Source organism: Typopeltis vanoorti, chromosome 25 (genome assembly GCF_054136105.1).
Source record: "Typopeltis vanoorti isolate ZY-2024b chromosome 25, IOZ_Tvanoo_1.0, whole genome shotgun sequence".
Classification (NCBI taxonomy): Eukaryota; Metazoa; Arthropoda; class Arachnida; order Uropygi; family Thelyphonidae; genus Typopeltis; species Typopeltis vanoorti.
In genome coordinates, this window is record NC_143573.1 from 2,038,785 (window position 1) to 2,049,995 (window position 11,211).

The 11,211-nt window shown below is 35.1% G+C and overlaps 1 protein-coding gene across 3 annotated transcripts in view; it reads left to right on the plus strand.

Annotated features, from left to right (window-relative positions):
• The window catches only part of ptc (protein patched), a 313,027-nt gene extending 302,551 nt beyond the window's left edge, over positions 1 to 10,476 (plus strand). For all 3 annotated transcript variants that reach the window (XM_090414812.1, XM_090414810.1, XM_090414811.1), the window contains one exon: positions 9,258 to 10,476. The gene's annotated coding sequence lies outside the window, so the exon portion shown is untranslated. The remainder of the gene's footprint in view (positions 1 to 9,257) is intronic.
• The last annotated feature ends 735 nt before the right edge of the window (positions 10,477 to 11,211 follow it).

An 11,211-nucleotide genomic window follows, 5' to 3' on the forward strand; every position in this document is an offset into this window, starting at 1 on the left:
TGTGAATGTAATGTGAATAACTACACCAATCTAGGTCAATAGATTATAGAAGATAGCAGAATCCAGGGAGAAATTGACATGTGAAACTACATCAAAACTGGCATGGAATGCATTTGGTAAAAATCACACCCTACCCTTATGTCTAAAGAGAAAAGTTTTTAACCAGTCCATTCTACCAATTCTTCTATGGATCAGAGACTTTGACCCTTATCCAGAGACACCCAAAAGCTGGAGACCACTCAGAGAAGCATGGAGAGGTGCATGATGGGAATTATAAGGAGAGATAAGAAACAGAATACATGGAGAAGAGGATTGATCAGAGTTGAAGACATCGTTGCCCATGTGAAAAGTCTAAAATGGCAATAGGCAGGCCATATTGCTAGGAGACCAACATTGCACTACAGAGATAATGAACTAGATCTCAACAGACTGTAAAAGTCCTAGAGGGCAATTATTTAGCTGGTGGAGAGATGAAATTAGGAAATACATTGGAGTGGAGAAATCATGGAAAGACCTTCATTTGGCAGTGAATTGAGAATGATTGATGACAATGATATATATTGTTCCACCATTTAAATCCTACTAGAAATGCTCATGTGATTCAAGCATCTTTGCTATCATATGATGTATAAGTGATGTCGGTTGACATGATGGATTGCTTACGATGATACTCGAGTAATCCATTTTTTATTTTGATTTAATAGACTAACTTATCTGAATAGAAAGAAAAATATCCTAATTTGTTACATCCTGCTATACGACCTAATTGGTCCTGGAAAACCATCATTAAATGAGTCCTAATTTCCCAAGCTCAGTATCAGGAATTGAGATTACATACAGCTTGAACTATACAATACACACTGAATGGCCAACAAACTAAGAATGGCATTTAAATAATGAAATGACAAACACATTTATCTAATTAGACAAAAGTGAAAATGTTACTGCTTAGAGCTTCTTAAAATAAAAATTACATGTAATTTCTTCTGAACAAAGGTGTATTTTTGTCTTAGATTTTCAGTTGCATGATATGGCATTCCTCCTGACTGTGACTGAGACCTTTGAGCTACATTTAAAATTTGGATCATCACTTGCCAAATGTTTTAGACCAGAGTCAATGTTTTCAAAAGCCTCTGTAAATCTTTGTAATGTAAAGGTAGATTAGGTTTTTCATTCCTTCCTTTTTGCTGTTTCCTAGCTCTGCCATTTCAATAATTTTCTGAGTGATGTGCCCCTTTTCTTGTGAGTTAGCAATTCATTTACATCTTCTAGAATACAGACTGATTTGCTATGTGTCACTTGTTACATTTTCCAAAAAAAAAGCTTCAAAACCTTCAATTTCTCAATACATAATGTGGGCAGAGTTTCTTCCAAATTCCCTTTAAGTTGAATTTGGAACCTCACTCCAGTCATCTCTAATAATATTTATAGCATCCAAAATGCTGAATTTTTGCATTACTCTTGGATCTTTGTGGGGTAACTTCTGCATTTACTGACTTTAATCAGTTTTTCAAATGTTTAGGGAAGATAATGTGACATGCTGTAGACTAATTCTCCTCTTTGCATGTGAAGTGACCTGGCATAGCAACTTTTTTCTTTCTTTTTTTTTTTTTTAATGCAAATATGTATACAGTATTTTGTGATGCAAAACTTGATTAAAAAAAAAACGTAAACCATGTTGATGCAGTTATTAGAACTCAGTTGTACTTCTTGAAATACTTTATTCTCAGTTGTATACAGTAGTCTACAAACTGCCATTGAAGAATGTGTCTTGATTACCTGACTTCTAGGAATGTCGGTCAATCATTTCATATGTGAGACTGAGTAAGAGAAAAGACCTAGTCTGGATATGAAGGAAATGTCATGTTGTTTGGAAGTAGACTCTCCGTGAAGTCCCTATAAGTTTCAGTAAGGAAATACCGTGAGTAGACATATTACTTACTATTATAATAATGGAATTAACTCACGTAAAATATTTTTTATTAGTAGAATTTTTGCCTGAGTATCACAGGCATCATCAGTAAATGTACAAAGGCTAATTAAACAATAAACTGATATATTCACAAAGCGCCACCAAATAGCCAAGGTTAAATTTCCTAAATTTATTTCCAAAAAAAAAAATTAAGTTAAATAAATAATTAAAAATTTTTATATATATGTGTATACAATTACAAAAGTTAGGAAAGATTTGCTGATTTATAGAGTACTATCTCCCACTGGGGGGTAGAGACATAGACCATCGTATCTGTTGTTTAGGTTAGGAGAGTGAAGTAATGTTTCACATGTTTCTTTGTAAAGCCGTTCCATGAGGAACCGACTTTCGTGAATAACTTTTATCTTTTTCCAGTGAACTCTATGTCTAGTGTTGTTGGCGTGCTCTGCAAGTCCAGACTGTTCAGGTTCAAGGTACTCAATATACGACTTGTGTTCTTCTAACCGGATCAGAGCAGATCTTCCTGTTTGTCCGAAATATGATAACCCACAAGAGCAGGGAATCTGGTAGATACTTGGATAGCTGAGATGTGGGAGCTTGTCCTTTGGAGACATGAGGAATGTATGATGGGTTGAAAGGCAACACAAATATTTAGTGGTTTTAGCACTTTAGCTATGCGTTCTCTAACGCCTTGCACATAGGGAATAGGTATATGCGTTGTTTCTTCTGTATTTGAAGAGGATGCTGAAGCACGACTACTTAAAGCTCTTTTTATGAAGGAATTCTTATAACCATTGGATAAGAAGGAGGAATTAATATATTGTAATTCTTTTTGTAATAGTTCTTCTGAAGAACAAAAGGAGTGGGCTCTATGAACCAGTGTTTTATAGTACCTGCCTTTTGACTGGGATGTACGGCCTGTATGAGTTTCCTTCCTATAGAGTGTGAATTGTAGGTTACCATTCTGGTTGGCAAAGAATTAAGAGGTCTAGAAAGGCTAACTGCTTATTTACTTCTACTTCTTGGGTGAACTGGATCCTTGGATGAAGTGCATTTATTTTTGAGAGAAACTGTTGTAATTCTTCCGAAGTGCCCTTCCATATGGCAAAAATTCAGCAAAGGCGAAATTATGACCTTTTGACAAAAAGAAAACATTCGCTGTCTGTTAGCGGTCGGTCGGACACATTAATAACTACTCTATTTATCTATATATATAAATTTTTATTTATTTATTTTATTTAATTTTTTTTAAAATAAATTTAGGAAATTTAACCTTAGCTACTTAGGTGACGCTTTGTGAATATATCAGTTATTGTTTAATTACCCTTTGTACTTGTACTGATGATGCCTGTGATACTCAGGTGAAAATTCTACTAATAAAGAATATTTTATGTGAGTTAATTCCATTATTATAATAGGAAGTGAAATGTCGTATTCTGATGGACAGTGAGGGTTAATTAAATATGAGTAGGGAACATGACGTTGTAACTGACATGGCAGTTGAAGATCATCATCATCAAATTCCTGCCATGTACCCTCAAGGGGTGTACAGGATATGATAGTACTACATGAAAAATTTACATCATTACTAACTTCCTATCTACAATTTTCCTCCAAATCAGTCTGTTACTTGTCAAGACTCCAACATTATCAGATCTTATATTTCTATCGTCTAAGGCACTTTGTACCATATCAATCCGCCTATATCTCGGTCTTCCTCTGGGTCGTTTTCCTGCCAACTTGGCAGAGAACACTTGTTTTGCTAATCTTTCCTCACCCATTCTGTTTAAGTGACCATACCACCTGAGATTAGCTCTGCTAACGCATTCCTGGATGCCGACAATGTCAAGTTCTTTCCTGATATTCTTGTTTTTAATATGATATTGCCATTGATGCCATCTGTTCAAGATTCATCTGAACAGATGGCAGTTGAAGATTATTATTATTATATTATCACACCTCCAGGGAGTCCAAAGACTCATCGAGGGAGGGCATCTACTCTACAACTCTTCGTCTCACTACTCCACCAAACTTCATCATCCAACACCAATGCTATCTACCACCGACCACCACCACTAGTATTTTCACAGACAATCACAAACATCCATGCCCACAGCAGGATTCGCACCTGGAGCCTTTTGGCTGGAGAGCAGATATGCTAACCACTCAGACAACCAGGGCAGCGGGTGACTTTGAAAAAATCGGAGTGCTTAAAGCAGGTGTAATGGCAGAATAATGGTGCGTGGAATAATGGAATAGGACCTTGGTTCTATTTTGTTGGTTTTCGGAACACAAGGTAATGATTAAGAGGGACAGATGCAAGCATTTATTGCGACGCTAGAGGTGAAATTCTTGGATTGTTGCAAGATGAACTACTGCAAAAGCATTAGCCACGAATGTTTTCATTAATCAAGACCTAAAGTTAGAGATGCGAAGGCGATCAGATACTACCCTACCCTAGTTCTAACTAAGATTATATGAATGTTCAGAGAGTGTGGGAAGTGACAGCAAGGAAAAGAGTTCACTTTGTGATAAAGTGGGCAATAATGACGTTGAAAAGTAGAGTGCAATTAATGGTAAGGTGACAAGTTAGGTTGATGACGAAGAAGTGCATGTGTGACTGGCAGTAAAATAGCACAAGTGAATGAGAGCAAAACAAATGATGCAAGATTCGAAGCTGAGTTGGTGAAGATGAGGTGAATGCCAAGTGAAATGAAGTGAATTGTAGATATATATGGAAGAGTGAAGAAGATAAAAACAAATGATGTCAGTATGAAAAAAATAACAAAAGACTTGTAAGTGGCATTGTATGACAATTCAATTATTAAAGGTGTGGTAAGTGAGAAGATGCACAGGAGTTGTTTTTCTGGAGGTAAAATGAATACAGTGATTGAGGTGTTGGATATCAGGAGCAAGCAAGCAAAAGAGTTGGTAGTGGTAATTGGGATAAATGACTTGACTGGGAACAAGGAAAACGTGAGGGCAGATATCAGGTGGTTGAGGAGAGCAAGTATAAATACATTTGTCAAAATGTGTGAAGAAAAAGGAGTTCAGTTTGTTAATATGTGGAATGAGTTTGAAGGAAAAATTGTACTATATAAGAGTGATGGACTGCAGTTGAATGATTTTCATGTGAGTCATTTGGAGAAACTGCTGCTGGAAGGGAGAGTAATGAGTGCAGAGAACGAATCTGAGCAAGTAAGAAGCAATGCGAAAGAGTTGGAGAATAAGTAAAGAGAGATTGAAGTGAGTAGCATGAATGTAGAAAATGAGAGAATAAGTGTGCAAAACAAACATGGAAATGGAGAGACTCGGGGTGGACAGGGGAATGCATTGTGAGAAAGGTTGATGCTCCAAGAGGATGTGAATGCATGTGTAGACAAAAAGGAAAGGAATGACCTGGGATCTATGTAGGGAAAACATTTGGAGTTGAAGAAGGTTCTCAGATGAGTAAGAAGAAAAAGAAATGGCTGAAAGAAAATATAGAGAAGTCACATCTAATAAGTAGTATCAGTGAAACTTGCTATAGATCCAGGAATGAGCTGTTATGTTTGTAAGTGAATGCTAGAAGTATCAAAAACAAGGAAAATGAAATGGTTGTATTGATTTTGTTCATCTAAAAATTGTTGGAATAAGTGAGACATGGTTGGATGAGGATGACATCCTGACAGGAATACAGATGGAAGGGTACAATGTATTTCGTGAAGATAGAAAGGGTAAAAAGGAAGGTGGTGTGCTATCGATGATAGAAAAAAATTATGTCCATATAAGTAGAGATCTTAAAAAGAGTAGAGGAAGAAAGGAATCTGTTAAAAAGGTTAAAAAGAAGAATGAGAAATTTGATACATATCCTGAGAAGAAATGGAATAATCAGAGATGCCATTGAAGGAAAAAGACCTAGAGGAAGAGTGAGGAAAACAATGTTAGATGATATGCTTAATGGAGACAGATACACAATCTTGAAAGAGAGGGCTCAGAAGAACAGAAGAAAGTGGAAGGAAAGTTTTTGCTACTACTCAAAGAAGAACCTGCTTAATTGCAGAATACTTAAGAAGAAAGTAAAGATACAAGAGGGAAATAGTAGCAGTGATTTTGATGCGGTATGGTGTGAGATAGAGGTGAATAGAATGAAATACTTCGTTGGATGTTGCTATAGTAGTGACTAAGAAGTGTGTAATCAAATTAGCCAAGCAAATAAAAGGGTGACATTATGGATGATTTTAATTATGGCAATATAGACTGATATGATGAGATAGCAACTAGAAATAAAGAAAATGGGTTTTTTCAGTTTTTGAGGGACAACTACATTAGACAGTATGTAACAGAGGGCATGATGAATTGAGGATGTTATTATAAATGATGGGTCAAATCACCCTCCAGTTGGTGAGAGTGAACATGAAGTTATTACCTAGATGGTTGCCAGTAGTGTGAGGAAAGGATGTATGTAGAACTACAAGGCTGGTGATTATGAGAAGCTCATGAGACAGCTTGTAGCTGTAGCATGGAATCAGAAGTTGGATGGAAAGGAGATCAATGCTTCTTGGGTGATATTCAAGAACTGTAGTAGAACAATGTCTAAATCAGTGTTTCTCAACATGGGGCGTACGCCCCCACGTGGTGTCAATTTGAATATTTTGGGGGGCAATTAGAAAATGATGTTGCATTTGTCATTTTATCACTGATATACTCAAAACACTAACCATTGTCGGCAGGGGGGGGTCAAAATCTTTGAGGCGTTGAGGTGGGGCATGATCCAAAAAACGTTGGGAAATACTGGTCTAAATGTATTCCAAATGGATGAATGGAGAGATTATGCTTCCAATACAGAGAAATAAGGCATTATGGAGGAAACATAAGAGGAGTGATAATAATCAGTTCCATGAGGAAGACACAGAGCAGGCAAGGAGGGTAACTCAATTGGTAATAGTAGCAAAAGTGACATATGAGCAGTGGTTAACTAATAAAGCCAAAAAACCCCTAGGGAATTCTTTTGATATGTAGCCAGCAAAAAAAGAATGATTATGGTAAGATGGCATTGATTGGAGAAATTACTATAAGGATAACTGTTGTTGCAGAGGATATAGTTGAAATATTTAATGAGCAGTTCATAAAGGTCTTTCTTCCTTGTGAATGTGACATCATGGAGCATTTGAGAGCAGTGGATGATGAGGAGGAGAGACTGACTGTGAGTAAGCAAGTGGTATATGAGGAATTGAGCAAATTTGATGTTAATATTTTAAAAAAATTTAAAGGAATGTGCTATGGAGTTGGCATCCCCTTGACATATTTGTTTAATATGAGTCTTACATTGGGTCAAGTTCCAAAAAGGTGAAACTAAGATTGTGCTGTTTCATAAAGGAGGTGACAGAATTCGAGAATCAGATTATAGGCCATTCTGTGTGTCAGGTGTTGTAGTTAGTGTTGGAGAGGCTGATGAGAATTAGGATCCATAATTGAGTTGACAACAATGGTGTCAACTCAATTATGGATCCTAATTAATGGACAGCATGGATTTTAAAGGGAGGTCATGTTTTAGTAATCTACTTATTACAATAAGGTGACAACAGTATTGGATGTGGGAGATGGATACAAAGTAGTATACTTAACTTTGCAAAGGCTTTTGATAGATTACCACATAAGTTAATAGCCAACTAGAGCAGATGGGGTTGGATATTAGATTAGTGCATTGGATTGGAGATTGGCTGTCTGATAGGTATATCAACAAGTTGTGTATAAGGGAGCAATATCTGCAATATCCCAGAAGAGGAAAGTCACGAGTGGTGTGCCTCAGAGGGTCGGTTTAAGTGCCATTGCTATTTAACCTGTATGTTAATGATATTGGGGAAAATTTGAATGGGGATATTCAGTTGTTTGTAGATGATACAAAGGCAGAAGAATTATGAGGAGTAGAACAGATATTGTGGCCTTACAAGACTTGAATAGGCTGAGTGAATGTGCATGGGAGTGAGAATGCCAGTTCAATGTTGCAAATTGTAAGGTTTTAAAATTTGGAAAACAAAGTTGCAATGTAGAGTTACTCTTGTTGGGGATATATTTTTGGAGGTGGAAGAAATAAGAGATCTTACGGGTGATGGTGGATAAGGATCTAAAATTTAGAAGACATATTGCCAAAATTGTGAGACAACGCTTAGTTCTGGGAATGATGCAGAGAACACTGACTTGTAGAAGTAAGGAGATTCTGGTTCCATTGTATAAGGTCTTGGTTAGGGCCACATATGGACCCGTGTGTACATCTTTGGTTACCTGGTTTTCAAAAGGATGAAGTGATGTTTGAGAGGATCCAGAGCAGTGGCGGCCCGTGAAGTTTTAAGTGGGGGTGCTGCCTATACAAAATTTAAAAAATTCTTTTTTTCCTAATTAGTAACCAATTTATTAATAAATCTGTAGATTTATTTATTAATAAATTGGTTACTGATTAGGAAAAAAAGAATTTTTTTTAAAATTATTTTGTATAGGCAGCACCCCCACTTAAAACTTCACGGGCTGCCACTGATCCAGAGGCAATTGACTAAAATAGTTTCTCATCTCTGATATTTTGAATATGAAGAAAGGTTGGGAAGATACAATTTATGGAGTCTAGTGGACAGGAGGAAAAGGGTGTGATATGATAGAGATATACAAGTTGGTAAGAGGTTGTTATAGGATTAACATTGAAGAGATTTTTCATGAAATGATGGGATAGTTGAGGGTGGTGGAGAACAAGGGTCATCCCTGTAAAGTGTGAAAGAAAAGAGAATTTGAATATGTTGTGTAATGCACAGTATGATGAGCCGAATTGACAAAAGGGACCTCCTAGATGGTCTGACTCTATGAAAGGTAATAATATAATAATAATGATAATCACAAATTAGAAAATTTATATCAGTTGTAAAAGTGGAGTAGTCATAAACTTGGGGTTTACTGTATAAAATTGAATTTGTACCAAACAATTTATAATAATAATCACAAATTAGAAAATTTATATCAGTTGTAAAAGTGGAGTAGTCATAAACATGGGGTTTACTGTATAAAATTGAATTTGTACCAAACAGTTTATCATTAAGTATTTTGAAGATGCTGTTCGAATAGTGAAAAACCTTTTTTTTTTCTCTTTTAAGAAATTTGATATATGTTTCTTCATTTTTATTATCTATGGAATTTAAAGTATACAAAAAAAAAAAAAAGCTTCATATTATGATGTTAACCCATAATTTTTCAGTTTTTGTTCAAGTTTTAGTTATACTAAAGATCCCTACTTATTATTTTTAAATATAAAGAAGATAGCTCGTCTTATTTCTTATGCTTGATTCTTTTTTTTTTTTAGGTTGAAATCTATTTTTTGAGCTGGTACTGCAGCAAGAAGTTTGTATATTACCAAATAAACGATGATTAGATGAATCCAGATACATATACTAATTTAACAACTTACACTAATTATTTTATTTATATGTATAAATTGTTATCATTATAATGAAAAAAAGTTTAGGTGTAAATTCATCAGTATTGTATAATTCATCATGCAAATGTAATTTACATTATTTGCAAGCAAAAAATACTGTGGTGTTATTTCAAATGAAGATAGTTTTGAGTTTAAAAAGAAATCTGCTAATCCTCAAGAGTTGTGTATAAATGATTAATGGGGTGCTACTTCTTAGAGCAAACCCTGTGTTTTGCTCATATCGGGTATTATGACACTGCTCGTAAGCTTTGCCTCTCCACCCATATTATCAATGACAAATGCTCACTCTTAGGAAGCAAGAATTATTTGCATTGATATACCTGCAGATGTTGAGTGGGTCATATCAAAACCTCATATACACTAGTCCAAATATTGTTAATTTTCACTAGCTAGACTTGTTTTTTGTTATTACAGCTAGAGAAGGTATGTATAGTCAAGTTAATATGCTACTATTTTGGCATACCTTTCTCACTGTATCTTTCTATAAACTTTGACCTCTGGCAAGCTACTTAGCAGTGTCACTTTGTTATTATTCAAAATGTGTATAATTTTTAAATTATTGGTGTGCATGGGTGTGTGTGTGACGACTAAGCGTGAGAGAATTAGAGCAAATATGTTAATTAAATTGTATAAAATATCACAATGTGTTAAGACCAATATTTGATGTGCACATTCAGGGAAATTATCAGTGTCAATCCATAGATCATAGTATATACAGGGTAAAAGCTATTTTAGTACAAAATGTCACCATGTTTTTTTTTAAAAAATCCATTTCAATAATAAAGATGTTAATTGTTATACTGTAAAATGTTTTCATAACTAGCAATTTTTTAATAGAGATAAGCAATGAGATTTATTTATTTTTTTCTGTAAAATATTGTATTTGATTTTTTCTGACCAGTTTCTTTTGCTGGTCTAACCACTGCCTCTTGTGGTTTTGTTAAAAATGTACAGTTTGTAAGAAATGATGTAGATAGCAGTGACGTCCAGAAATTTAATTATTGAATTGCTCCTCAAGCAATCATGATAATATCCTGTATGCTTGCCTAAAAGCAAAAATTAATAAAATTTGACGATATTTTTAGTTGTACTATTTCATTTCTGTAAAGTTCCACAAACACACAATTATATAAAAAATTATCTTTTAAGTCATAACTTACTTTATGTTACAACATATAATAGTATATCAGAGAATCAATACACTAACTTTCTTTGCCACTTTCATCAAAAGATGTGTCTTGTGAGACACATCTTTGATGAAAGTTGCAGATAAATTTGGTTAAATGGGGGCATCTCCAACGATATATTTCTGCATATTTTCATAAAATGTAGGAAATGGAAAAGCATAGCAACATTGATATTAGCATTGATTTAAGTTGCTGCAGTACCATCATCATCATCAAATTCCTGCCATGTACCCTCAAGGGGTGTACAGGATATGATAGTACTACATGAAAAAAATTACATCATTATTAATTTCCTATCTACAATTTTCCTCCAAATCAGTCTGTTACTTGTCAAGACTCCAACATTATCAGATCTTATATTTCTATCGTCTAAAGCACTTTGTACTGTATCAATCCACCTATATCTTGGTCTTCCTCTGGGTCGTTTTGCTGCCAACCTGGCAGAGAACACTTGTTTTGCTAATCTTTCCTCGCCCATTCTGTTTAAGTGACCATACCACCTGAGATTAGCTCTGCTAACGCATTCCTGGATGCTTGACATTGTCAGGCATCCAGGAATGCGTTAGCAGAGCTAATCTCAAGTTCTTTCCTAATATCCTCATTTTTAATATGATATTGCCATTGATGCCATC